This window comes from Muscardinus avellanarius (assembly GCF_963383645.1).
Source record: "Muscardinus avellanarius genome assembly, chromosome: 4".
NCBI lineage: Eukaryota > Metazoa > Chordata > Mammalia > Rodentia > Gliridae > Muscardinus > Muscardinus avellanarius.
In genome coordinates this window covers 82,784,093-82,811,571 of record NC_137789.1, presented here as the reverse complement: position 1 = coordinate 82,811,571, position 27,479 = coordinate 82,784,093, and the positions used below count along the sequence as shown (strand labels likewise).

The window sequence follows — 27,479 nt, the reverse complement described above, 5'->3', positions numbered from 1 at the left end:
TTAAACACTATCATATATGTGAAGAGCTTCTTCCAACTTCTGGGTCACTTTTTGGAAAAAATATTATTTGTTGTAAGAAATGCTGCATCTGTGATTGAAAGTCTCTTACTCAAGTTTAATGGAAGTGGTGAATTTCAGTCAAAGTGGCAAAAGAAATCGTGTTGCAGCGATCCTGAATGCCACTGGCCTTCTGGACCTCCACCTTCCCTTCTTCCATGTATCGCCTGCTGTCCTTTACTTTGGTAAGAGCTCCTTTCTGGACGTGGATGATGTCCGGGAGGTTAGCCAGGTGGCCCTGGTACAGAGCTAACAGGTCCACGAAGGCCAGTTCAGGCCCGCGGAGAAGGTTGCTGGTCCAGCCCAAAGGCCTGGCTGAGGGCGCGGAAGGACTGGCCCACTTTCTGGGGCTCCTTCTTGCGCGCGCAAATTCGTTGGCGGTGTGGTTGCTCCATCTTCTTGGTGAAGCTCTTGAAGCCCTTGATCTAGCTCTCCACCTGCTGCGGGTCAAGGGCGGTTGCCGGCGGCGTGCTCAGGTTCGGGAAGAAGCTGGCGCCCGCCACCTCGTCCTTCTCCGTCTCCTCTTGCCCTGTTTCCAGGCCTTCTCATCGGTGCTGCTGGGTCACGTCAGGAAGTGCTGGGAGACGTGGCACTGTGCCAGCCCGGGGTGTCTGGCCAGGCGGCTTACCCACCCGATCTACCCACCCGATCAGGCCCTTCCTGCGCTTGGAACTGAAGGCCTCCTCGAGGTGGGGCCTCCTCGAGGTGGGGCCTCCTCGAGGTGGGGCCCCGAGATGAGCAGGGACGTCCCAGCCAGGCGCGCGTACAGCCAGGCCAGGCCAAGTGCGTGTAGCACCGATGCACGGACACCAGCTCGTAGGGGATGTAGCTCTTCATGCCCTTGAACTTGGTCGGCTTGGTGGGGTCGTCGATGGTGCACTGGAAGGGGTAGGGGTTTTCCCGCCTCTCGGGGCGCAGAGCCCCAGCAGCACGCACAGCTTGTTACAGTCCTTTACGAAGCCGGATGCCTCGCCCGACTTGATGAAGGCAGAGAAGTGGTTGAGGCTGCGGCTCGCGGTGGCCGAGCTCTTGGTTCCCGATGGATGGTGCTGCGGGGGCGCCGCGCTGCCCCGAGAGTCCAGCGACGTCGGGGTGCGTGGACAGGCGGAGCCGCCGCCCAGCGCCCAGGGCTGGGTGGGCGCCGCTGGCCAGCGCGCCTCGCTCGTGGCCACGGTGGAGCTGTTGTCCTAGTCATCGTCGTTGTCGTCGTCGTCGCTGCCCTGGTAGCCGCCATAGAGCTGCTGGGTCGCCGGCTGCAAAGCGCCCGGGCCATAGGGGAAGCTGGCACCCGGCTGGGCTGGGGTTGCGTAGCACCTGTATGTAGGAGGCAGGGCAGAGGCCAAGGTTGCCATGGCTGTTCACGCCCTGGAGCCAGCCCTCTGTATCCTGCTCTCTGCACAGGCTCAGCAGGGAGATCTCCCGCCCAGGTTCTCTGACCTGAAGTCCTACAGTGCCAGGCGCGCAGCCACATGGTCCTGAAGCCCGAATGCCCGCGGTGCCACCCTTGCCCCAGCGCCTGCGCCTGGAGCCCCGAAGGCAGTGCGCAGTCCTCCGGTCGCGCCCTCACCCCTGCTCCACCACAGCAAGACCTCCAAAGTGCAGGAAATTAAAGCAAGAATTAACAAGTGGGATGGCATCAAACTAAAACGTTTCTTCTCATCAAAGGAAACCATCAAGAACCTAAAGAGAAAGCCTACAGAATGGGAGAAGATCTTTACCAGCCACCACTCAAATAGAGGGCTAATATCCAGAATATGCAAAGAGCTCAAAAGAATCTACACTAGCAAAACAAATAAAGCAATCAAGAAATGGGCAACTGAAATAAATAGACACTAAACAAAAGAAGAGATACAAATGGCCAGTAGATACATGAAAAGATGTTCAACATCATGAGCCATCAGGGAGATGAAAATCAAAACTACACTGAGATTCCATCTAACCCCAATCAGAGTATCGAGACTAACAACAAATGCTGATGAGGATGTGGAGAAAGAGGAACTCTCTTACACTGTTGGAGGGAGTGCAAACTAGTTCAGCTGCTATGGAAATCAGTGTGGAGATTCCTTAGAAAACTGGCAATAGAACCACCATTTCATCTGGCTATACCACTCCAAAGGGGTTGACATCAGAGAATGACAGTAACATAAGCATACCCATGTTCATAGCAGTACAATTTGTAATAGCCAGAATATGGAACCAACCTAGATCTCCATCAACAGATGAATGGATTGCAAAATTATGGGAAATACACACAATGGAATTCTACTCAGCTATAAAGCAGAACAAAATCATGGCATTCGTAAGAAGATGGAAAGACCTGGAGAACATTATGTTAAGTGAGATCAGCCAAGCACAGAAAGAAAAGGAACACATGTTTTCTATAAAATGCCAAACTAGGGAGTATTAGGAATACCAGAGGGAATCCAGATAATGTCGGGGAAATCCAAGCAAAGCTGGAATGGAAGGGTAGAAGAAGGAAAAGACTGAGGTTGATTAATGGAGGAGCTACATCTGAATATTTGTAAAAGTATGAATGTAGCATGGTTAACCTGCACAGTCATTGTTGGGAGGGGGGAAGGGGAAGTGATTGGGGGGAGAGGGCACCAAGCACGTCTGAATGTATGTCATTTTCAATATGATTCACATAAAAATAAAATAAAATAAAAAATAAAGAATCAGGGGAGCTGTGGCCCAGCGTGTCAGTTGGGTGGAGTGGTGGAGAGCAAAACCCACATGATTGTGATATCCAAATACAGCTCCTTAGCAAATTTGCCTCTTTTTCTCTAGAATGATTGTTTTACTCAAATCTCCTAAGCTTTTTATGTCTTTCTGATAATTCAGCCCAACTACCTGCATCAGATTCCATATCTTCTGGCTTCTTTCTGTGGCTCAGAAGGAAGGATCCCATTCATTATATCTTGATATCACATATTTCAGACAAAATCCCCCTTTGTTCCCATATCGCCTTTCTAGTATTGTACCATCATTTTGTTTCCCTTCTCAGAAATGATTCATGAGAGAATCTGCCCACTTCTCTCAGTCTCTTTCAACATCTTGATTCCTAGTGGTTCGTCTTCCCACTGCTCCACTACAATGGCCATTCTCAAGGTCACTCATGACCTCCATCTTGCACAAGAAGGGATTTATGTTAAGTCAAATGTGCTCTTCTAACCCAGCCATTTCTCTCCTTAGGTTTTCAGTACTTTGTCTACCTGATTTTTCTTCTATGCTTGTGGCCATACACACTCAGGTTTCTTTTCTTTTTTAAAAATTTTTATTGGTGCATTATATTCATACATCATATTGGGGTAAAAAACTTTTGTGACATACATGTACACATCACTGATTTAACCTCTACCCAATTCTGACCCCATTTTCTCCCCGTCCTTCCTTCTCTTGCTTGGCTTAGACTTCGATATGTTTAAGTACATTGTGTGTTTTAGAGATTTTCCTTCTTCTCCCCTCATTTCTCCATCTTTAGGTTGTCTTTCTTGTTTGCTCCTCTATAGGATTTCCTTTTTCATCTAGAGTTCCTCCTATGACTCATTTCTCCTTAGCTCTCACATATTAGGGAAAGCATCTGATTTCTTATTTTTTGTGACTGACTAATCTCACTTAGCATAATGTCCTGCAGTTCCATCCATTTCCCTGAAAATGATGTAATTGAGTTTTTTTTTAATGGCTGAGTAAAATTCTATTTTGTACATATCCCACAGTGTTGTAATCCACTCATCTGTTGATGTACATCTTGGCTGGTTCCATAGTTTGGCTATGGTGAATTGTGCAGCTATGAACATAGATACACATGCATTTGTTTGGTAGTTTGGTTTCCTTTCTTTTGGGTAGATACCCAGAAGTGGTATTGCTGGATCGAATGGAAGATTTGTTCCCATTCTTCTGAGGATTCTTCATACTGTTTTCCAAAGTGGTTGCACTAATTTGCAATCCCACCAACATTGTTTTAGAGTTCCCACTTCTCCACATCCTCGCCAGCATCTGTTGTTGTTTGTGTTTTGAATGACTGCCATTCTAGTTGGAGTTAGGTGAAATCTCAGGGTAGTTTTGATCTGCATCTCTCTGATTGCCAATGATATTAAGCATCTTTTCATGCATTTATTGGCCATTTGAATTTCTTCTTTTGTGAAGTGTCTATTTAGTTTGCTTGCCCATTTTTTGATTGGATGATTTGTTTTTTTAGTGTTGAGTTTCTTGAGTTCTCTGTATAGTCTAGATATTAGTCCTCTATTGGTGGTGTAGGTGGCAAAAATCTTCTCCCATTCTGCTGGCTCTCGATTGAGGTTCTTGACAGTTTCCTTTACTGAAAAGAAGCTCTTCAGTTTCGTGCAATCCCACATATTGATTTGCCTTTTAGTTTGTTGTGCCTTTGGGGTCTTGTAGAGAAAGTGTTTATCTGTGCCTATGTATTGCAGTGTTGGAACTATGCCCTCTTCAAGGAGCTTCAAGGTCTCTGGTTTGATTTCCAAGTCTTTGATCCATCTTGAATTGACTCTTGTACAGAAAGTGGGGTTAATTTCCAATTTTCTGCATATGGTTAACCAGTTTTCCAACACCATTTGTTGAAGAGGCTATTTTTTCCCCAGTGTATGTTTTTGGCCCCTTTGTCAAAAATCAATTGGCTGAAAGTGTGTAGACTTCTTTCTGGGTCTTCTATTCTGCTCCACTGGTCTATGTATCTGTTTTTGTGCCAGTACCATGCTGTTTTTTGTTGCAATGGCTTTGTAGTATAGTTTAAAGTCAGGTATTGTGATTCCTCCTGCATGGTTTTTGTTGCTGAGAACTACTTTGGCTATTCTGGGCTTTTTGTTATTCCAAATAAATTTAAGGACAATTTTTCTATGTCTGTGAGGAATGATCTTGGTAGTTTAATTGGCATTACATTAAATCTATAGATCACTTTTGGAAGGATGGCCATTTTAATGATATTTATTCTGCCAATCCATGAACATGGAAGATCTTTCCATCTTCTAAGATCTTCTTAGATTTCTTTTTTCAGTGTTTTATAATTTTCTTTGAAGAGATCTTTTACCTCCTTGGTCAAGTTTATTCCTAGGTATTTTATTTTTTTGTGGGAGATCCTGAGTGGAAGTGTCTTCTGAATTTCTTTTTCAGTGGATTTATGGTTGGTGTACAGAAAAGCTTCTGATTTTTTAAGATTGATTTTGTATCCAGATACCTTGCTGAATTTGTTGATCAGTTCTGTAAGCCTTTTGGTTGAGTTTGTTGGGTTTTCTAAATATAGTATCATGTCATCTGCAAATAGTGAAAGCTTGAGTTCTTCTTTTCCTATTTGTACTCCTTTGATTTCCTTTTCTTGCCTTATTGCTCTGACTAGAGTCTCTAGTAATATATTGAAGAGAAGTGGTGATAATGGACATCCTTGTCTCTTTCCTGCTTTTAGGGGGATTTCTTGAAGTTTTTCCCCATTCAATATGATATTGGTGGTGGGCTTATTGTAGATTGCCTTTATAATGTTGAGATATGTTCCTTCTATTCCAATTCTCTGCAGTGTTTTTATCATAAATGGATAATGAATTTTATCAAAAGCTTTTTCAGCATTATTGAAATGATCATGTGATATTTGTTTTTGATTCTGTTTATTTTGTGAATTACTTGGATTGATTTTCATATGTTGAACCAGCTTTGCATCCTTGGGATAAACCCTACCTGGTCATGGTGTATGATTTTCTTGATGTGGTTTTGAATGTGTGCTGCTAGTAATTTGTTTAATAGTTTTTCGTCCAAGTTAATCAGAGCTATAGGCCTGTAGTTTTCCTTTCTTGAACTGTCTTTATTCGGTTGGGTATTAGTTTGATGTTGGCTTCATAGAATGTATTTTAGAGAGTCCCACTTTTTTCTATTTCGCGAAATAGTTTGAGGAGTATTGGGGTTAGCTCTTCTATAAAGGTTTTATAGAATTCACTTGGTAAACCATCTGGTCCTGGGGTTTTCTTTGATGTTAAGCTCTTTATTGCTGTTTCAATTTCTTTGATTGTTATTGGTTGGTTTAAGTGTCCTATATCTTCTTGACTCAGTTTAGGAAGGTTGTATTTATCTAGGAAGTTGTCGATTTCCTCCAGATTTTCCATTTTGTTGGAGTATACTTTTTCAAAGTAGTTTCTGATAATCCTCTGGAATCTACACTGTCAGTTGGAGTATCACCTTTTTCATCTCTTATCTTCATAATTTGGGTTGATTCTCTTTTTTTAGTTAGGTTGGCTAGTGATTTATCTATCTTGTTAATTTTTTCAAGAAATCAGCTTTTGGTTTTGTTGATTTTCTGTATTTTTTTTAATTCTCTATTTCATTAGTTTCTGCTGTAATTTTAATAATTTCCTGCCTTCTACTGGCTTTGGGGTTCAATTGTTCCTGCTTTTCAAGTGCTCTGAGTTGTGTTGTTAGGTTATTTATTTGAAGATTTTCTGTTTTTCTTATGTGAGCACTCAGTGTTATAAATATTCCTGTTAATACTGCCTTCAAAGTGTCCCAGAGGTTTTGATCTGTTGTATCTTTATTTCCATTTGTTTCAAGAAATTTCTTGATTTCACCTCCTACATCTTCTATGACCCATTCTTCATTCAGAAGTGTGGTGTTCATCTCCACATAATAATGTTGTTTCCCTGGGTCTTCTTATAGTTGATTTCTAGTTTCATTCCATTATGGTATGAAATGACACAGGAAAGTATGTAACATTTTTTAAATTTGCTAGTGTTAACTTTGTGTCCCAGGATGTGATCTATTTTGGAGAAGGTTCCATGAGCAGCTGAGAAAAATGTAAACTCCGCTCTAGTTGGGTTAAATATTCTGTATGTGTCCAACAGGTCCATTTGATTAATGGTGTTCTTTAGTTTAAAGGTATCTTTACTGACCATTTGTCTGGAAGTTCGGTCTAGTATTGTGAGAGGTGTGTTGAAGTCTCCCAGTATTATTGTATTGGGATTTATGTGTGTCTTCATGTCACATAAATTTTGATTCATGAAAGTAGCTTCAGAAGATGGCGACCGAGAAAAGCGGGGCTTAAGAGCCCCGCTAACAACTAATCTCCATTACCACAAAATCAGCGCCTTTCATAGCCAGAAAACACCATCACCAGAGAAGCAAAAAAATCACCAGGCTCCAGAGAGAAAGCAGACTGAGAACAGAGCTTAGAGCCACAGAGGAGATACACCGGCCTCATGACCGAGGCCGCGGCAGCAGCGCCATACTGCCGGTGGCAGCGGCAAATTCACCGGACGGCTACAGCAAGCCGAGGTGAGCCGCTGTGGAACAGCCAGGTGGGATTTCTTGCCGCAGGTAAAATCTAAAGCTCCCAGTGGCTGAGCTCAGCACACGCTGCAGGGATTCAGAGTGGAAATCAAAACCAAGAAGAAATACACCAGCCTCAAAGCCGAGGGGGTGGCAGCAGTGCTATATTGCCACCGGCGGCAGCAGCAGAGAATTCACCGAATCCAGTACAGCTACATCTGCGTACTCAAGAACAGTGAGTCAAATTGCGGGCCACGGAGGAGAAATGCCAGTACTGTACTCCCTGGGACTTGACCCAGTCGGGGAGGGGCGGTGGCAGAGATATCACACCATAGGAGAACGTGCAACCTGGCACCCCCCACAGTCTAAAGCAGCCTCTATCGACTCTCTGGGTCGGAGACTCTGTGATACAACCCAGTAAAGGAGTAGTGGGGTCTGAGATACTAGTGACTCGAGATCCAGAACACCTTAAGTGAAGTCATAGTGACCCAAGGGAAGAACCCAGAGAAGGCACAAACTTCCGAAATCATGGGAAAGAGGAATAATACTGGAGCAATGAATGCCCACAACCCCACAACATCAGAACCCGATAAAACAGAAAATCAGAGATTTCTAGAAGATCAAATCAGGAAAATAACTGTAGAAATAATAGAGGTGCTTTGAGAAGAACTGAGAGAGAGCCAAAAAGAGATAAAGGATGCAATTAATGAAGTAAAGGCCTCAGTTCAAAGCACAAACAACCAATTAGACCACATGGAGAACAGAATCTCGCTCTTAGAAGATGATCATTCCAAAAATGAATGCATAGTTTCTAATCTAGGAAAAAATATCCGACAGCTGGAATCTGATATTGAAGAAATATGGGCCCATTTTAAGAGAGCTAACCTAAGAATAATTGAAATAGAGGAGGGAAAAGAAAGTGAAACCATAGGGATCAACAATCTCTTTAAGGAAGTAATAGCAGAAAATTTTCCAAACATAGAGCAAGAGGTTGATACACAGGTCCAGGAAACTTATAGAACTCCCTTTAGACAGGATTGGAGAAGAGGATCCCCATGCCACATAATTGTCAAAATGACCAATGTGGAAGCCAAGCAGAGAATCTTAAAGGCAACAAAAACAAAGGGCCAAGTGACATTCAGAGGCAAAGCAATTAGAATCACTCCAGACTTCCCAAACCAAGTCAAGAGAGCCAGAAGGGCTTGGAGTAACATATTCCAAACTCTGAAAGAAAACAACTTCCAGCCAAAAATTTCCTACCCAGCAAAACTTTCTATCAAATTAGATGGAGAAATAAGAAGCTTCCATGACAAACAGAAACTGAAGGAATTTATGTCTTCAAAACCAGCACTAGAGAAAATACTCAAAGAGATTAACTACAAAGAAGAAATAGGTAACACACACCAGAACCAGAGAAACAAGAGTTTCCATCCAACAGACAACTAAGATTGGTTATCTGTGGAGATTCATTATTTATGTTAGTCTTTTACCTATCTCTAAATTGTATTGTTTGCCTTTATTGTTGCTAATTTTTAGGATTTCTAGTTGGAATATTAATATACCTTCAGATATAGCATTTGGAAATATTTTATCCCATTCTATTAGTAACTGTTAACTCTGTTTACATTGTCTTTGGATATACAATATATTTTTTTTATTTTTTAGGGAGTTTGCATACTCTTCTGTTGCCTGTGCCATTGAAATCATATCCAAGAAATCACTGCCAATTTCAATGTTGTTAGGTTTTATGACCCAGATTTTCTCCTAAAAGTTTATAGTCTTAAGATTTATATTTAGGTCTTTTATCTATTTTGAGTTAATATTTGTATATGGGATTAGGTAAGGGTCCAACTTTATTCTTTTCCATGTAATTATTATGTTTCAACAATATTTAGTTAAAAGATTATTATTTCCACCACCAAATGTTCGTGGAAACCTTGTCAAAAATAACTTGACAATATAGGGAAGAATTTAGCTCTAGGCTTTTATTTAACTCCAATGGTTTATATATCTGCCTTTAGAATAGTAGTACACTGTTTCAATTATTGTAGCTTTATATGGTTTGAAATCAGAAAATATATATCTTCTAGCTTTGTTCTTTTTCAAGATCGTTTTGGGTATCTAGAGTCCATATTCCATATTAGGATAGATTTTTTTCTGAAAAATAAATATATAAATATATGATAGTTTCACCTAAAAAAATAGAAAAAAATATTCTTTGGTAAGAAAGAAAGTAAAAAGAAATATTGAAATGTTATCTTTAAGTCATCAAAAGCTTGGTATCAGACAAATGAAACTGTTATGTGAGATTATCATTTTTAATTTTGGATAAATTGCTATAATACTAGATGTCAACCACTAAGCCAAGCATGGGAGGGAGAGATGGGGAGCGAATGGGGTGGGGATCGGGTGGGTGCTGACTGGGCAATGTGTGCATGTATGTCTACAAAAGTTTGTATCCCACTATGATGTATGAATACAGTGCACCAATAAAAAAATAAATAAAACAAAGGAGACAAAAATAAAAAAAAAAAGAAAGTAGCTTCACCTATGTTTGGGGCATAGATCTTGATTATTGTTATTTCCTCTTGCTGTATTATTCCTTTTACCAGTAAAATATGACCTTCTTTGTCTCTTCTAATAAGTTTGGGTTTGAAGTCTAACTTGTCTGATATCATAGTTGCTATTCCTGCTTGCCTTTGCGTTTCATTAGCATTGATTACCTTGCTCCAGCTCTTTACCTTTAGTTTGTTCCTATCTTTACTTGTAAGGTGTGTTTCTTGTAAGCAGCAGATAGATGTATTTTGGTTTTAATCCATTTTGCCACTTTATGTCTTTTTATTGTGAAATTGAGACCATTTATATTCAGTGTGATTATTGAGAGATAATTTTTAATTCCTAACTTGTTAAGATTTTATTTCTGTTTAAGATACTGTTTATTCTTCTTTGCTTAGTTGTCTGGTGGATGGAAAATCTTGTTTCTTTGGTTCTGGCTTTTCTTCTTTGTAGTTAATCTCCTTGAGTATTTTCTCTAGTGCTGGTTTTGAAGACATAAATTCTTTCAGTTTCTGTTGTCATGGAAGCTACTTGTTTCCCCATCTAATTTGAAAGATAGTTTTGCTGGATAGAAAATTTTTGGCTGGAAATTGTTTTCTTTCAGAGTTTGGAATATGTTACTCCACACCTTTCTGGCTTTCATGACTTGGTTTGGGAAGTCTGGAGTGATTCTAATTGGTTTTCCTCTGAATGTCACTTGGCCTTTTGTTTTTGTTGCCTTTAAGATTCTCTTCTTTGCTTCCACATTAGACATTTTGACAATTATGTGGTGTGGGGAATCTCCTCTCTGATCCTGTCTAAAGTTACAGATCCTGTCTATAAGTCTCCTGGACTTGTGTATCGACCTCTTGCTCTATGTTTGGAAAATTTTCTGCTATTACTTCCTTGAAGAGATTATTGATTCCTTTGGTTTCATCTTTAATTTCATCTTCTATTCCAATTATTCTTAGGTTAGTTCTGTTAAAATTGGCCCATATTTCTTCAATGTCAAATTCCTTTTGTTGGATTTTTTTTAAATTATAAACTATGAGTTCATTTTTGGAGTGATCATCTTCTAGGAGCGAGATTCTATTCTCCATGTGGTATAATCGATTGTTTATACTATGAATTGAGGCCTTACTTCAATGATTGCATCCTTTATTTCTTTTAGCCTCTCTCTGAATTCTTTTCGAAGATCTTGTATTATTTCTACAGTTATTTTCCTGATTTCATCTTCTAGAGATTTCTGAATTTCTGTGTTATCAGGTTCTGATGTTGTGGGGTTGTGGGCATTCATTGCTCCATTGTTATTCCTTTTTCCCATGATTCCAGAAGTTTGTGCCTTCTCTGGATTCTTCCCTGGGTCACTACGACTTCACTTCCCTGGGTCACTGCTCTGGATCTTGAGTCTTTGGTAATTTCAGTCATCACTACTCCTTTACTGGGTTGTATCACAAAGTTTCATACCCAGGGAGTTTATTGAGATTGCTTGAGACCATGGGAATGCCAGGCTAGGTGCTTTCCCACGGGGAGCTGTGACTAGGGTGTGATATCTCTGCCACTGCTACTCATTCATTAGGTTGGACTGCAAAATCTCAGACCCAGGGAGATTATCAAAGCTGCACAAGTCCCTGGGGGTGCAATACTGGGACTTCTCCTTTAGGGACCACAAGTTGACTCATAGTTGTTGAGTGTGCTGATCTATAGCTGTTATGGACTCCGTGAACTCACTGCTGCCGCTGCTCACAATATGATGCTGCTGCCATGCCCCTGGCAGTGAGGCTGGCGTAATTCTTTTCTGGCTTTGAGCTCAGCTCTGAGACCCTGCAGGGTGTGCTGAGCTTGTCTCCTGGGAGTTTTAGTTGCTCCATGTGCTGAAAAAACTGCTGAATTACACCTAGTTGTTGGGCAGCTGCTCACCTCAGTTCCCTGTCCACCCCCTCCTCTCTGGAGCCTGGTGGGTTGTTGAGTGTGCTGATCTGGAGCTGTCTGGTGAACTTGCCGCCACCACTGGCAATATGGCGCTGTTGTCGTGCCTTCGCCCGTGAGGCTAGCGTATATCCTCACTGTTTTTGACTTCCCTTCTGAGTCCCCCTCCTCTCTGGAGTCTGGTGCTGTGAGGGAAGATGTCTCTGGCATGGCCTTTTCTTTTCTTTTCTTTTCTTTTTTTGGGGGAAGTTCTCCTCTATAAAACCTTGAAAAGTTCAACAGCTCTCTTTTCACTTATTTATTTTTGTGGTACTGAGGATTGAACCCAGCAGCATTCTACCTCCAAGCTATACCTCAGGCCTTTTTTATTTTTATTTTGAAACAGTGTCTCACTAAGTTGCTAAGGCTGGCCTCAAACTTGCAGTTTGCCTGTTTCAGCCTCCCAAGTACTGGGATTACAGGTGTGTGTTACCACATCTGGTCTTTATTTCTAAACTCTCCTAATAGGAAAGTCTGCAGTTCTATAGCCTCTCTCCCACCAGAGTCATATGGATTTAGGCACCATCTATAAAGTCATTACTTTCAAAGTTGCTTTTCCATCTGTGGTACATAGCTCAAGTGCCAGACTCAGATATTCAAGTACCTATTTGGCACCTCCATTTTAAAATCCTACAGGTATCTGAAACATAACATAAACCAAATATAATTATAGATGCCCCCCCTCCCCTCCTCAAGCCTGCCTCATATCAGTAAATGGTACAAACATCTACCAGACCCAAACCTAGAGGTCAAACTCAAGTCCTTTCTTTACCTTATAATATACAATAATAAGTCCCAACAGTTTTATGTCAAAACATATCTACTTCTCATTTGTCTTGGTTTCACACCTAATTTAAAAGCTACCAAGACTTTTTTGTCCCAACTACTTTAGTGAATACCTGATAAGACTCCTGTCTATATTCTGGCTCTCTCTTCCAACCTCCATCCACTTCAGAGCATGCAGAGTTACCTCTCAAAATGCACATCATCATGCAGTCTAAACCCTGGACCATAAGTGTACTAAACAATTCAGTTTCTTTCTATTTCTCTGATGATGTCTTTCTTTACTCTACACCTTATACCTAATTTTAAACCTCACTGGCCTTCTTTCATTTTTTTTTCAGATATACCTATTCCTGGCCCAGGAATTTCTATTTGAAATACATTATTTCTTTATCTTTAAATAGTCTTTGAAAGTTTTTCTCTCCTTCAGATTTAAATTTCACTTTGCATGTTCCCTCCTCAGAGAGAGCTTCCTAACAAACTGAGTGGCTTCTGCTGCTTTCTACAAAATTACTTAACTTTATCTTATTCAAATCACATCTGTACCTCAAATTATCTTATTTACTAAATTGCTTATTTTTCTTACTGCTCATAGTTGTATTGAGTAGATTTTATGGCATAAAAATCACCCCAGACTTAGTAGTTAAAGCAAGAATTTACTGAACCTACACTTCTTTGGGACAGCCAATTGGACTGAGCTGAAATGGGTGATTTCCTGTGTTAGCTCATGTGTTAGTCGTCAGGTGAGGGGTCTTTTCTGAGAGTTGGCTGGTTGTTTTCTGGGGTGATTTGGGTACTGGAACTGGGTGCCATTGGAAAGGGGCATAAATAGACAGGGAGGAGAACTGTGACTGGTTTTGCAAACAACCTCCATGATGGTACATACTTGCAAAACTTTTGGAATCTTAGCACTTGAATCCTTTTATTGAGTTTGGGAGATTATGCTATGAATATTTGATTCTTAATGTAGGTGCTGAATAAGCCATACACTTTCTTTTTTTTTTTTTTCTTACCATTAAGGCCTCAGATGCTCTGCAGTTTAGAAGTGAGCTGGGTGAGACAGAAGGCTCCTTGTGGGCCTTGACTTTCTGGCTAGGGTGGCAGCACAGATGACTCTGGCAGGTCGATCTTTTGAAGCACAATTATGTTCTTGGTGGGAAAGTGGCCAGGGTGTAAGTCTTAGATTCTATGGATGTACTTAGATTCTATGGATTGCCTGCTGCCAATTTCTTCATCAGGCCAGTTTTATGACAGACTTTTTATGTTGTTTCTAGATTCTATAATTTCAACCCTATTTTTAGCCCTCTCAAATATTCTGTGGGCTACTCAATACTCTTCAGATAAACTCCTATTTCTGTGTAAGTTCTTCGATGTAGTTGCTTCCAATGAAGAGTTCCTTTTTTTGCAATATATGCCAAGACTGAAGCTAGTTCTTCCCATAACAAGCAGAGTTGGATAGTTGCCCAATTAGTCCAGCTGCCCACACAACTACCAAGGATTCTCTTTCTGTCTGTGTATTCAGGCATCCTTAATGTGCTATCATTTTATCTCTGTGTTTGCTGACTCTTGGCAGCACCAGGTAATGTCAGGTATTATTCCAGGTAGCTCCAGGTATGACTTTCATGTTCCAGGAAGAAAGGGGGAAATGGGGTGACACTGGCTATGTGTGTTCCTTTAATCTAGAAAGCTAATGGCTCCCAGAAGTGCTTCTAGAGAGGTGCCTTATGTGGTCTTAGCCCAGGTGGACCAGGTGGTCTCTGAGCTATGGTAGCAATCGGGAGGCCAATTCACCTGGTCTCCTCACATCTGTGATGAAGGCATAAAGAAAGAAGGCATGAGGGTGTCAAGCAGATGATGAACAGGCTGCCCATGGTATTACTGGTTCCTCTTTAGAACCTCCTCCAGGGGAGCAGGAGTTATGTTTTATTTATTGTTGACTCTTCAGAGGATCAAAGAATGCTTGGTAAACATGTGGCTTCCAGCCAGGGGTGGTGGCATAGTCTTGTAATACCAGTACTTGGGAGGCTGAGACAGGAGAACAGCAGGTTTGAGGCCAGCCTCAGCAACTTAGTGAGACCCTGTTTCAATAAAACATAAAAAGGGCTGAATGTAGTTTATAGGTAGAATGCTTCTGGGTCCAATACCCAGAACACACACACACACACACACACACACACACACACACACACACACAGAATAAAAGGGGGGTGGCTCTGTTGATTGAGCCACTGTTTATTGAGGGTGCCTTGGTTCGTGCCTGTAGTCCCGATTCTTGGGAGGCCAAGACAGGAGGATAACAGGTTTGAAGTCAGGCCCTCAGCACTTAGGTGGACCTTGCTTCAAAATAAAATACATAAAGGGCTGGGAGTGTAGCTTGGAGGTAAAATGCTCTTGGGTTCAATTATCAGTACCAAAAAAACAAACAAACAAATTCCATTGACTGGCTGATCTTTAAACCCCTATTAGTGCCTGGAGAGTCTTTCTTTAAAATATGTCTTATCTCTTGCCTTTATTATAGAGCCACTGTTTCATTCCAGAGGATAGCATGTTATTAAAGATTTGTTTTCATCCTCCATATTTCTTTCCAGTCTTTTCCATCAATGGACGTTACATTCTGCTGCTGGCATATTATCTTGAATCTCATTTTTGTCTTGTCCTTTTTTACAAAAATCTGCTTTGCCTGTAGTTCTGTTGTGGTGAATCTCACTTCCTCAGCCAAGGACCCAACTATTCATGGTCTGTGTTATCTCCCCCACATCAGCAGTTTAATTGCTAATCACTCACAAGTCCAGCTAATCTCAGGGCCATCTGGTGCATACTTTGGGGTCTAGTGCATGCAGAGAGACAGGCTTCTAGGGACAAAGGCTGCTGCTAAACTGTGAAGGGGATGAGTGAGACTGGAGCAGGGAACACTCCTTATAGGCAATTGGGGTCAAGCTGCTCTGTTGCAAAGGGTCAGGCTGCCAGGAGTGGTGGGACATACCTATAATGCTAGTACCTGGGAGGCTGACACAGGAGAATCTTATGTTCGCAAGACTCTCTGCAACCTAGCCAGACATTATTTCAAAATGAAAAATAAAATAGGGCTGCAGGTGTAGCTGAAAGGAGAATGCCCTTGGTTTCAATCCTCAGTACTGAAAAACAGAGAAGGAAAGAAAGAAAGAATAAGAAAGGGAGAGGTTAGGCCAATCACTGCTCACTATGAACTCGTATTGAGCCTGCAGTTCCCTGGCAGAACTCAAGTGGCACAAAGGGTCTGACTGGATTGAAGGAGAACAGACTAGCTCAGTCTCATCCATGGCATGCATCCAGCACTTTTATCATTCTAGAAGAGAAATGGGGCCTAAACCAGGATCAAGAATGGATCATCACATAGTCAGTTTCATGGGGCAGAGGTTATGAGGAAAGCCTGAAGGGCAAGGAGATGTAGGTGAGTTTCATGAGAATCAAGGCATTTCTAATCCTCTAGAGAGACTGCAATCCTGGAGAGTCAGCATTGTATTGTTGATCTCTGGCTGGGATGCTGAGTCTGTGTTTTGTAGCTCTGTAGGACCTCACTCTCGGCAGCTGGGCTGTGCTGGTTCATGCAAGGATGGCCCGTCTTCTGTTTGCTTTCATTTTCTACCTTTATAAGTGTTCCATTTTTTGTTAGAAATACATTCTTTATGTTTTGCTATGAGAAATGTTTTGAAAAGTTGTGGGCAATTATGATGCATCTCAATCTGTTTGATGAAAAATAGTTTAAACCATTATTTTACATCAAAATAGTATAGAGGGGAGGCTGAGACAGGAGAATTGTGGATTTGAGGCCCGCCTCAGCAACTTAGTGAGATCTTCAGCAATTTAGTTAGAACTCTTTTTTAAAAAAACAAAATTAAAATGGGCTGGAGGTATAGCTGGGAGATGGAATGCCCCTGGATTCAATCCTCAGTACCGATATATATTTTAAAAATAAGGAAGGCTGGGCATGGTGGTGCATGCCTGTATTCCCTGTATTTGGAAAGCTGAGACAGGAGGATTGTAGGTTCGAGACAGAATCACCAAGTAGCCAAATTGCATCAACCTAGCAAGACCCCGTTTCCAAATAAGAAATAAAATCAGGCCGGGGTTAGAGGTAAAAAGAGGTAGAAGGCCTCTGGGCTCAATCCCCAGTAACACACACACACACACACACACACACACACACACACATACACACAGGAATATTAACTTTTGTTTAAACATAAGATATTTCTCTAATGTTGTATTTTGTTAATATCACTACAATTATGGCAGAATTTTGAAATTTGAGTTCCCCATTTAAACAGGGGCACAGCAAGTATTCAGTAAAAGCCACCTCTTGTCATTATCTGTGCCCCTCCTGCTCTACAAAGCTATTACTCAACTTATACTCTGTACTGGATTCTCTACTAACAGTACATTATTTTTTAAAGGATTAAATAAATTACCGATCTCCTTGTCTTTATTAAGCAATTCATTGTTACACTATTTTCAGGTCTACTTCTGAAAATTTTGAGGGGAATAATTTTCTTTCTTTCTATTTCTGTTCTCAATACTCTAAGTAAAATTCTTGTAAACTCTTGATTTAACTATTTTTGGAGCCACCTCATTGGTTCCTGTCACCCCTGACACCTCCCTCCAAGTCACGTGACATAGCAATATCCTGCTCTGATCATGTTGTATCCCTGATCAAAACCCTTCAGAGCACTTCCAAGCTCTAGGGAGGAGAATCAACATGATCAGCCTGCATTTCTCATCTACCACAATCAGGTCTCAACATTAGAAAATATTTCCAGTAAGTGATTTAGGAGGCTACCTATAAACTAATTTTGTGACATTTGATAAATTATGATTCCTTCCTCAATGCCAGTTTCCCACCTGAAAAACAGTTGTTGTAGGAAAAAATTAAATACTTTTATTAAAGCATTAAGCATGGTATCTTGAATAAAATATATAATCAACATTTTTTTCATTACTGAGGATGGAACCCAGGGACTTTCTACCTCCAAGCTACACTCTGAGCCCTCTTTTTTAGTCTTTATTTTGAAACAGGGTTTCATTGAATTGCAAAATCACTAAGTAGCTGAGGCTGTCCACAAACCATGGTCCTCCTGTCTCAGCCTCCCAAAGACTGGGATTACAAGGGTTCACTACCATGCTCGACTATAATCAACATTTTATATTATTATTATTATTATTATTATTATTATTATTATTATTATTATTAATTTCATACATCTTAATGGGGTACAAGATGGTAGAGGCATATATGCACACATCACTGGTTTAGCCCTTCCCCACTTCCTGCCCCATTCCCTCTCCCCTCCCTCCTTCTCATGTTTGGCTTAGTGACTGACATTGATATGTTTGTGAATGTACATCATGTACATTAGGAAATTTATTTCTTTCCCCCTCCTTTTACCTTCAGTTTGGTTACCTTATTTGCTCATTTGTAGTTTCTCCTTCCTTGTCTAGAGTTTCTCCTATGATACTTTTTCTCCCTAGCTTCTGCATATTAGGGAAAGCATTCAAATTTTTAATTTTTGTTACTGAATAATCTCACTTAGCGTAATGTTCTCCAGTTCCATCCATTTCCCTGCAAATGGCAAAATTTTGTTCTTTTTTATGGCTGAGTAAAATTCCAATATATATATATATATATATATATATATATATATATATATATATATCTCCATCTCATAGTTTTATAATCAATTCATTTGTGGATAGACATCATTGCTGGTTCCATAGTTTGGCAATTGTGAATTGTGTGGGTATGAACATAGATATGCATGCATTAGTTTGGGGTAGTTTTGTTTCCATTCTTTTGGGTAGATACCCAGAAATGATATTGCTGGATCATATGGCAGGTTCATTCTCATTCTCCTGTGGATCCTCCATATTGTTTTCCAAAGTGGTTAGTAATTTCAATCCCACCAACAATGTATTAGAGTTCTCACTTCTTCATAATCTCACCATCATTTGTTGTTGTTTGTATTTTGAATGATTAGAGTTAGGTGAAATCTCAGGGCAGTTTTTATTTTCATCTCCCTAACTGCTAATGATGTTGAACATTTTTTCATACATTTATTGGCCATTTGAATTTCTTCTTTTGTGAAGTGTCTTTTTAGTTAATTTGTCCATTTTTTATTGGGTTATTTGCTTTTCCTTTTTTAGCAGTGAGGTGTGTGTGTGTGTGTGTGTGTGTGTGTGTGTGTGTGTGTGTGTGTGTTCCTGGAGATGGAACTCAGGGGCCTCTACCTCCAGGGGCTATGCTCCCAACCTATTTTATATTTTGTTTGGAAACAGGTCTCACTAAGTAGCTGAGGCTGGCTTTGAACCTGTGTGATCCTCCTGTCTCAGCCTTCCAAGTACTGGGATTACAAGCATGTGCCACCACACCTGGCTAGCAGTACATTTCTTGAGTTCTCCCTATATCCTAGATATTAGTCTTCTATCACAGGAGTGGCTAGCAAGAATTTTCTCCCATTCTGTAAGCATTTTGTTGAGGTTCTTGATAGTTTTCTTTGCTGTACAGAAGCTCTTCAGTTTAATGCAGTACCACATATTGATCCTTCTTTTAACTTTTTGTGCATTTAGTGTCTTGTCGAGAAAGTTTTTACCTGTGCCTATGGATCTACAGTTTCTTCAGGGAGCTGCAAGGTCTTTGGTCTGATTTTCAAGTATGATCCATCTTGAATGAACTCTTGTGCAGGGTGAGAAAGTGGGGTTTATTTCCATTTTTCTGCATATGGTTAACCAGTTTTGCCAACACCATGTGTTAAAGAGGTTATCTTTTTTCCAGCATATGTTTTTGGACACTTTATAAAAAATCAATTGGCTGGGTGTGTATTTGTTTCTGTGTCTTCTATTCTGCTCTATTTTGTGTATGTCTGTTATCACCACTTCTTTCTAATATAGCGCTTGAGACTCTAGCCAGAGCAATAAGGCAAGAGAAGGAACAAAAAAAGTACAAATAGAAAAAGAATAACTAAAACTATTCCTGTTTGCAGACAGCAGTGTCTGTCAGTTGATAAGGTATGATATATCCATATAAGAGAACGCTGTTTAGCACCTAAAAGAAAAAGTATACTAATATGTGTTAAAACATTGTCGAATATAAAAAACATACTGAACTATGTCTGTCACAGAATGATTCATAACAGTCAAATTATGAAATCAGCCTAGGTGCCTGGGAACTGATGAGTGAATAAAGAAAATGTGGTACACACACACACACACACACACACACACACACACACACGCACACACACACTGTGGAGTTTAATTCAATCTTCAAGAAGAATAAAATTATGTCATTTGTAGGAAAATGGATGGAACAGGAGACTGTACTTTTGAGTGAAATAAGTTAGATGCAGAGAGAAAAGTATCATGTTTTCTCTCATGTGTGGAAGCTAGAGGGGAGAACAAGGTAGAAAAGGACTCCATGAAAATAGGGTAGACCATTAGGGTAAAGAGAAAAGATGGGGAAGAAGGGGCAAGGGTGGGAGTACAGGGGAATGAGATTGATCAAATTGTGTTTTCTATGTATGTGAGAATATGACACGATGAGACCCACTATTCTAACTATGATGTACCAATAAATTCTAGCAGTTAACAGGCAAAAGATTGTACCTTTTGTAGGTATTAATTAAATATGTGCTACATATAGGCCACTAAACTATTTATGGAAATTCAGAGATGATAATGAACTTATGTAAGAATCAACCAATGGTGGTGCAGCATTATTGCATTATTTACTGGAGAATATATATATATATATATATATATATATATATTATATATATATATATATATATATATATATTACTGGGGTTCCTGGAAACTCTTCTATCTCCGGGCTACACTCCCAGACCTATTTTATGCCTTTTAAATTTGGAAACAGGGTCTCTTAAGCCAGCAAGGCTGGCTTCAAACCTGCACTATTCTCCTGTCTCCGCTTCCCAAGCGGGGGGGAGGGGGGGGATTACACCTACCCCATTCAGCAGGGAATGTCAATGTAGTGGGAAAGCAAGGATCAAGAAAGGTTTCTGAGATGAACTGAGGATTGAAGAAAAGTTTGAAAGGTGGGTGGTAATGACAGGTAGTTTGTTCAGGCAACAGGAGTGATTTCAAGTAAATTAAAGAATATATGCAAAAATTCAGAGCCACGTTAAAGAAATGTCAGCTAATTCAAACTATGAAGTAAGATATATGGGTTGAGATGAAACCAGAAAAGTAAGCTTGGGTCAGAATACAATTTGTGGCATATTAGGCTGTGGAGTCATTTTTCCTTTTTACTAAAGACTATGAAGAGCATAAGAAGGTTTAAGAAGAAGATTAACATGGAAAAATAACTTATTTATTGAGAATTTATTATGACATTTGGACATTTTTGCCAAACAGAATTTGGTGAGCTCTCTGCATCTATGAATTCAGGCAGCTCTTGCTATCTGTGGGTTATATATCTATAGATTCCTAAATGCAGACTGATAATATTAAAAATTTGCCTTTGTACTGAACATGTATAGTTTTCTCTTGTCATTATTCTCTAAATAGCATATTTTCTAATTTTGTATAGCAATGATTTACATAGTATTTATGTTGTATTAGGTAGGATAAGTAATCTAGAGATGATTTAAAGTATATAGAAAAACTAAATCAAATCAAACCAAACAAAAATGTGATAAGGAAATATGACACCATTTCATATGAGGGACTTACACATCTTGGATTTTGGTTCCATGGGGGAGGGAGACCAATCCATCATGGTTACAGATAAATGACTATTATGTGTTATTCATTTGATCCTTATGACATGTATAAAATAGGTATTTTTCTACATTTTATGGTCAGAGAAACAGACATAGGGGAATTAAGTAAATAGTAAAGATAACACAGCTAAATGGATAAAGCAGAATTCCTGTTTGGTCAGCTTCATACAATAGATACTTAACTACTGTCTCCTGACTCCCAATGATCTGGCTACTCTGTCAGTGGTGACCAGGCAAATATGACACATAGGTAGTCTTAGAGGTTATGGCTATTGGAGGCATTAACAGGGAAGAAACCTAATATAAAACCTGCTACTGAAATCTCCTAAACTCGTTAATCAAATTCTTATCCAGAGCTATCAGCATTAAAATAGAGCTGTGGGTATACCCCAAACATAGGAATACACACACAAACACACACACGCACACATGCACACAAACACACACAGAGCTTCATTAGTCCTTAGCTATTTAAGAGGAGATCATATCTAACCCCAAACTTTAAAAATGTGTACATCAATTTGGTGCTGGTAAAAATGCCATTTATGCCTATTGTTATCCTGTAAACACAATTCCTGATTGATTTGTCAACCATGTCTTTGTGTGGACAGTGATAATTGTAAATAAAGGTGTGTGCCAAGCAGAATACTATTGTTCTTCTTATCTACAGCTCCTTTCCCTCTCCTATCCTCTCTCCTTCCTTTCCTCCCTATTTTCTCTTTTACTTTTTATTATATGGCTTGATACTAAGTCAGTATTTAGGAGGCAAAGTATGCAGTTTCATGATCCATTTGGAAACAATATTTCAGAGAACTTAAATCTGGTCCTTTTCTCTAGAGGACTCTTACTGGTGTGTGTGTGTGTGTGTGTGTGTGTGTGTGTGTGTGTGTGTGTGTTGTTCAGGGCTGATGCAGAAGGTCCACTAGGAGACTGGATTAGGCGAGGGATCTTCAAATCAGATTAGCCCACAGGTAGTCATTTCAGGGCTGGGGTGCCATCTGGGGGCTTTGTGTATGATCAAGTCCTGACACATGAGCAGTGTCCTGGAGAAGAGTCGCACCACTCCACTGCACATGTGCAGAGTAGTCACAGTGCTCACACTGACAGCCTCAGCCACAGAACTGCACCATGGTATTAGACAGGAGTGTCTATAGAATCTATAGAATAAGAATTTACAAGCCAGGCATGGTGGTGCACACTTGATTACAGCACTGAGGCAGGAGGATTGCACAGGTTTGAAGCCAGTCTCAGCTACTTAGTGAGGCTCTCTACTTAGTGAGACCCTGTTTCCAAATAAAGTATAAAAATGGTCTGGGAGTATAATCCAGAGGTAGAAAAGCCCCTGGGTTTCATCCTCAGTACCACAAAAATGTAGAATTAAAAAAGGCCAAAGTCTTTTTTTTTAAATGACTACCATAAGCAAACAGTATCTCACAATTACTTATCAAAAATGATAAAATGTCAAACTATTTCACTGTTTTAGCAGCATGAGAACTACTTTTCTCCTTTAACATAAAAAGATGAGGATTTAAGGTTGTCAAGGAGATAAATGCTTGAGAATTGCAGTATTTTCTCTGGAGAAGGACAGTAGGCAAGAGAGATAATGTAAGGAAGATGCAAATCAGAAAGACTGCAGAACTGCAGAGCTTGCTAGAGACTGCTTTGTTTATGGCCATGGGCCCCTTAAGGTGAGTTCCATCTGGTGATTAGCATCACTTTGGATTAAATTAATTGGCTGTTCTAAATCCCTGGGTGGACATGCTAAGAATAAATCCAAAGACATTTGTTTCTTCGCATGAAATGAGCAGGTGACATCTATGTGAACTATTCAAACAACTTTAACATCTTTTTCTTTATAAGGAGAATTCCAAGTAGTGGTAAGTACACGATGATTTTAAATCTTTATTTTGAAAACAATCTGTCCTTTTCTAGTTTTATTTCGTTTTTAATTTTTATGTCTAGATTACATATCAGTATTCATGTCTTAACCATCAGAGATAATAAATGTTCCTAATAATTCTTGTCTTTTACTCAAATTTGTCATCAACTTTTGCAATATGCTGTTGTTGAAACCAAGTGATTCTAGTTTTGTCAAATACAACTAAGGCTTAATTTTTCTGGTTATGAAAGCACTATAGAGTTAGTATGGAAATTTATGCAACACACTAAAGAAGAAGAAAGCTACTGTAATTCAACCATGCTATGGCTATCACAGTGAATAATTGGTGTATATTTTCTTTCTGGACCTCCCTTTTCTTACTCCCACCAGAAAGTACTTGAGAATTTGTGAAATTAACTTATTTTTCTTATAGCATCAAGTCTCTGAACAACCATAAGAATGAATGTTCTGAATTTGCTGATTTTCTGGTTTGTTTGCTATTTCTTTCTGAATTGCCTGGATGCCTACTATGTGGTAAAAATTAAATTTGAAATATAATCAGTGAAACGACAGGACATGCTTCTTGTAGATCTGTCCAGTGGGTGGGAGAGCAAAGTTACGGGTCTGTCAGTAAATGAAGATGTTTGCTCTGAGCAGCACAGGGTTAAATGCACTGTTGATTGAGAATGATGATGGCATAGACAGACTGTCAGTGAACCAAAGGGTATTCAAAATATCTGCTTCATTTTAAAAAGCAATGGAAGTGTTCATGATATCTTGACTATCAAATTTTAAGCAATGAAGAGGCTCTGCAGAGAAGAGGGGAAGATATCAGTGAGAAGCTGTCATGTCATTAATCAGCTGCCTTGTCACTATTAGGGAAGCCAGTGGGGTGGAAATGTGGGACCTCGAGATTCTAGAGTTTTTTTTTTTAATCTTTTCCCACCTCCACTTCTCCTTAAGTCTAAACTTCTGGAAAAGAAATCAAACCATTTTAATGGCTGCTGAGTTGGTTTGCACCCTAGATAATCCTTAAGTATATTATGCCTTATTCCAATTTCAGAGACATATGCTTTGTTATAAAAATGCATGTGAGTAAGAGAATACAAAGACAAATTGGTAGAGTAGCTGAAGAGAGCTAGGGGTGAGAGGGAGAGGAAGAGGAAGGGCTGGGGAAGGAACGAGTCCAAAAGGCACTAGGGTAATATGTGAATGTACCATTATCTCATTGACTCATGTGGGGAGGGAGTAGGGGGAAGTGGGGTGGGATGTGAAGGGAGATACACAAAGTGCTGTGCTCATACATGTTTTAACACATGAAACCTTACTATAATGTATAATTGCAATGAAAAAATACATTATAATTATAATTATTTTTGTGGTACTGGGGATGGAATCCAGAGACATTCTACCTCCAAGCTATACCCCCAGCACAATTTATTCTTTATTTATTTATTTTTGGTGGTATTGGGGATGGAACTCAGGGACTTTCTACCTCCAGTCTACACTCCCACACCTAATTTATATTTTCCTTGGAAACAGGGTCTCACTAAGTTGCTGAGAGTTTCACTAAGTAGCTGAGGCTGGCTTTGAACCTATGTGATCTATGCCACCACGCCTGGCTTTTTCTTTATTTTGAAACAGGGTCTCACTGAGTTGCAAAGGTTCTCACTAAGTAAGTCTGTCTGTGAACCTGCGATCCTCCTGTCTCAGCCTTCCAAATGTTGGGATAACAAGTGTGTCCCAACATGCCCAGCTCAAATACATTATTTTTTAAAAAGAAAAAAAAATGCATGTAAAGAGATATGGTTTAATTTTCATTCAAATTCTGATTACTTTTTAAAAAAATCAATGGAGAAGAGAGCGCAATTAACGGAGGATAACTTAAAGCATGGGTTGCTGGTATCTCAGTTACATAGGAGACCTTCTACGGTTAAGACTTAGTTGCTGTGTCCCAGGGGTTTACTCAGGAGCTCTGTTAGATGCTGCATTTTTTTGTGTGTGTCTTCTTCCTGGAAGGCATTGGCACAACCCTCCACACCTGGCATCTCTGTTTCACATGGTTTAGCTCTGGAATTTCTCCTCTCACTCCTATCCCTGATTTCTTGGGCTGGGCCAGGCATCCCTCCTTGAATCTTAGTACTTTTAGCCATCCCCAATTTGGTCTTGAGTTGCTCTATGAGTTTCCCATAGGCCTTGGGAGATGTACATGATTATGTCAGGGCAAAAGTTCATTAACTTTCTTGAACTTGGTTCAAATCCTCTTCTACAATGACAATTGTGCACCAATGACACAGTTTCTTTTATTCAATAAAATTGATTCTTCATCATGTTCTGTGTTTGTCTACCCAAACCTATCTTTCTATGTGCTCACATGCAAAATCTCAACATCTCTGAAACTGTCTCTAGGAACTTTAGGAGTTTCCAATGATGTTTCCTCCCACTATTGTCTCTTTATCAAGGTTCTTGGCAAATGGTTTCCTACAGGTACTTTTCCTGCAAATGCTTCTCTGCTGCTGGGTGCCTGGCAGTGTCCCAGGGAACGTTACTTTCAGCTTATTTCCTTCACACATTGGGCTCAAAACCAGTGCTTAGGGCTGGCATCAGTGAAATAGGGACAGCGGGGTTATCTCTTCTCTTCTATTGTTTTATCTTCCATGTTCTCCCTTGTGGTTCTGGTGCAAAATCTCCTGATTCTTATTTTGATCAAAATCAAACTAACACTAAACCCAAGAACTTTAGCATATTGGCTCACACAAATATGTTTCTAGGTTAACAGCTCTCCAAATAATGAGAAACAGGAGAAAAACTAACAACATTAAAAGCCTCACAATGTACTTACATATAGATACATATAATTTTCATTTGTGTAAAATATTTTCAAATAAACATGTAGGTGAACCAGTCTCAAAAGTAGTTGAAGACAAAGTTTTCTGTTTGTTTGTTTTTGCAGTACTGGGGATGGAACCCAGGGGCATTCTACCTCCAAGCTATACCCCAGCCCTATGTTTTATTCTTTATTTTGAAATGGGGAGGGTCTCACTGAGTTGCAAAGGGCCTCACTAGGTAGTAGCTGAGGCTGTCCTCAAACCACGATACTGTTGTCTCAGCCTCCTGAATGTTGGGATTACAAGCGTTTGCCAGCATGCCCGGCAGGGAAAGTTTTCTGAAGTCTTTCATTTAAATACTGAATGAACTCATCTTTGTAAGATGTATTTTTAAATACACATATATCAACTGTACATATTTGAGTGCAGCGTGTCATTTTAACACATGAATATGTTGGGTAATAACCAGATCAGAGTGAATGAAATATCTATCATCTGAAATATTTATCATTTATTTGTGTTGGAAAGATTTAAAATCCTACTGGCTATTTTGAAATACTAAATTACTTGTTGTCAGCTATAGTTAATCCCAGTGTGCCAGAGAACAGTAGAAATTATTCTTCCTATCTCCCCTCTGTACCCCTCTACCTGTTAATCAGCTTTCCATCTTCTTATAGTTGCTGAGGGCAAGATTAAGCAGCCTTCCCAAGGTCAGACCACAGTTTATCAGATGAGGATGAAAGGAGGTTTCAGTTTTGCTGACTCCAATGCAAAGTTGGATTCCCCAGCTACTGCTACAGCTGTCTTTATTTTTTTTAAGAAGTATAATCACTTTATACCTCTGGGATAGGGAGAAGGGGAGATATCTAATTTTTAGGGTAATCTTCAAATGCTTTTCCTAAATTTCATATAAATATTTGTGAATCATTTTGGAGATACATGAAGATTCACAAATGACAACTTGAACACCTTGAAATAGATGATTTGAGCTAGATTTTTAGTGTAAATGTGCTTTTTTTCTTATCTTTTTTATCTTATAATACCAATGACATCAATTTCCTTTGTTCAATTTGACTTTCAGCTGTAGGCTTTTCTTATTTTGTTAAAAGACACTAATAATTAAATTGACTTTAAAAAATAGTAAATAGCCAAAAATGCTATAAATTAAAAACAAGCTCTATCAACCAGCTGATTATTTTGCCAGCCAGACTCTGGGTTTACTGAGAAGTGATAAAGGAAAATCTATATGATTTGTTGAAAATGGTTCTTGAATTCTTTCTTGAAATTTCTTTTCTTTTCTTTTCTTTTCTTTTCTTTTCTTTTCTGTGATACTGGGGGTAAAACCCAGGGGCTTTCTACCACTGGGTTATACTCCCAGACCTATTTTTATAT

At 39.7% G+C, this 27,479-nt stretch overlaps 1 pseudogene across 1 annotated transcript; it reads right to left on the bottom strand.

Moving 5' to 3' along the window:
• On the bottom strand, positions 1–25,832 carry LOC308262337 (sorting nexin-18-like; annotated as a pseudogene). Its single transcript has 2 exons — positions 25,704–25,832; positions 1–1,502 (listed from the first exon to the last, which is right to left on the bottom strand). The product of its transcript is annotated as a sorting nexin-18-like (transcript).
• Positions 25,833–27,479: the final 1,647 nt, after the last annotated feature.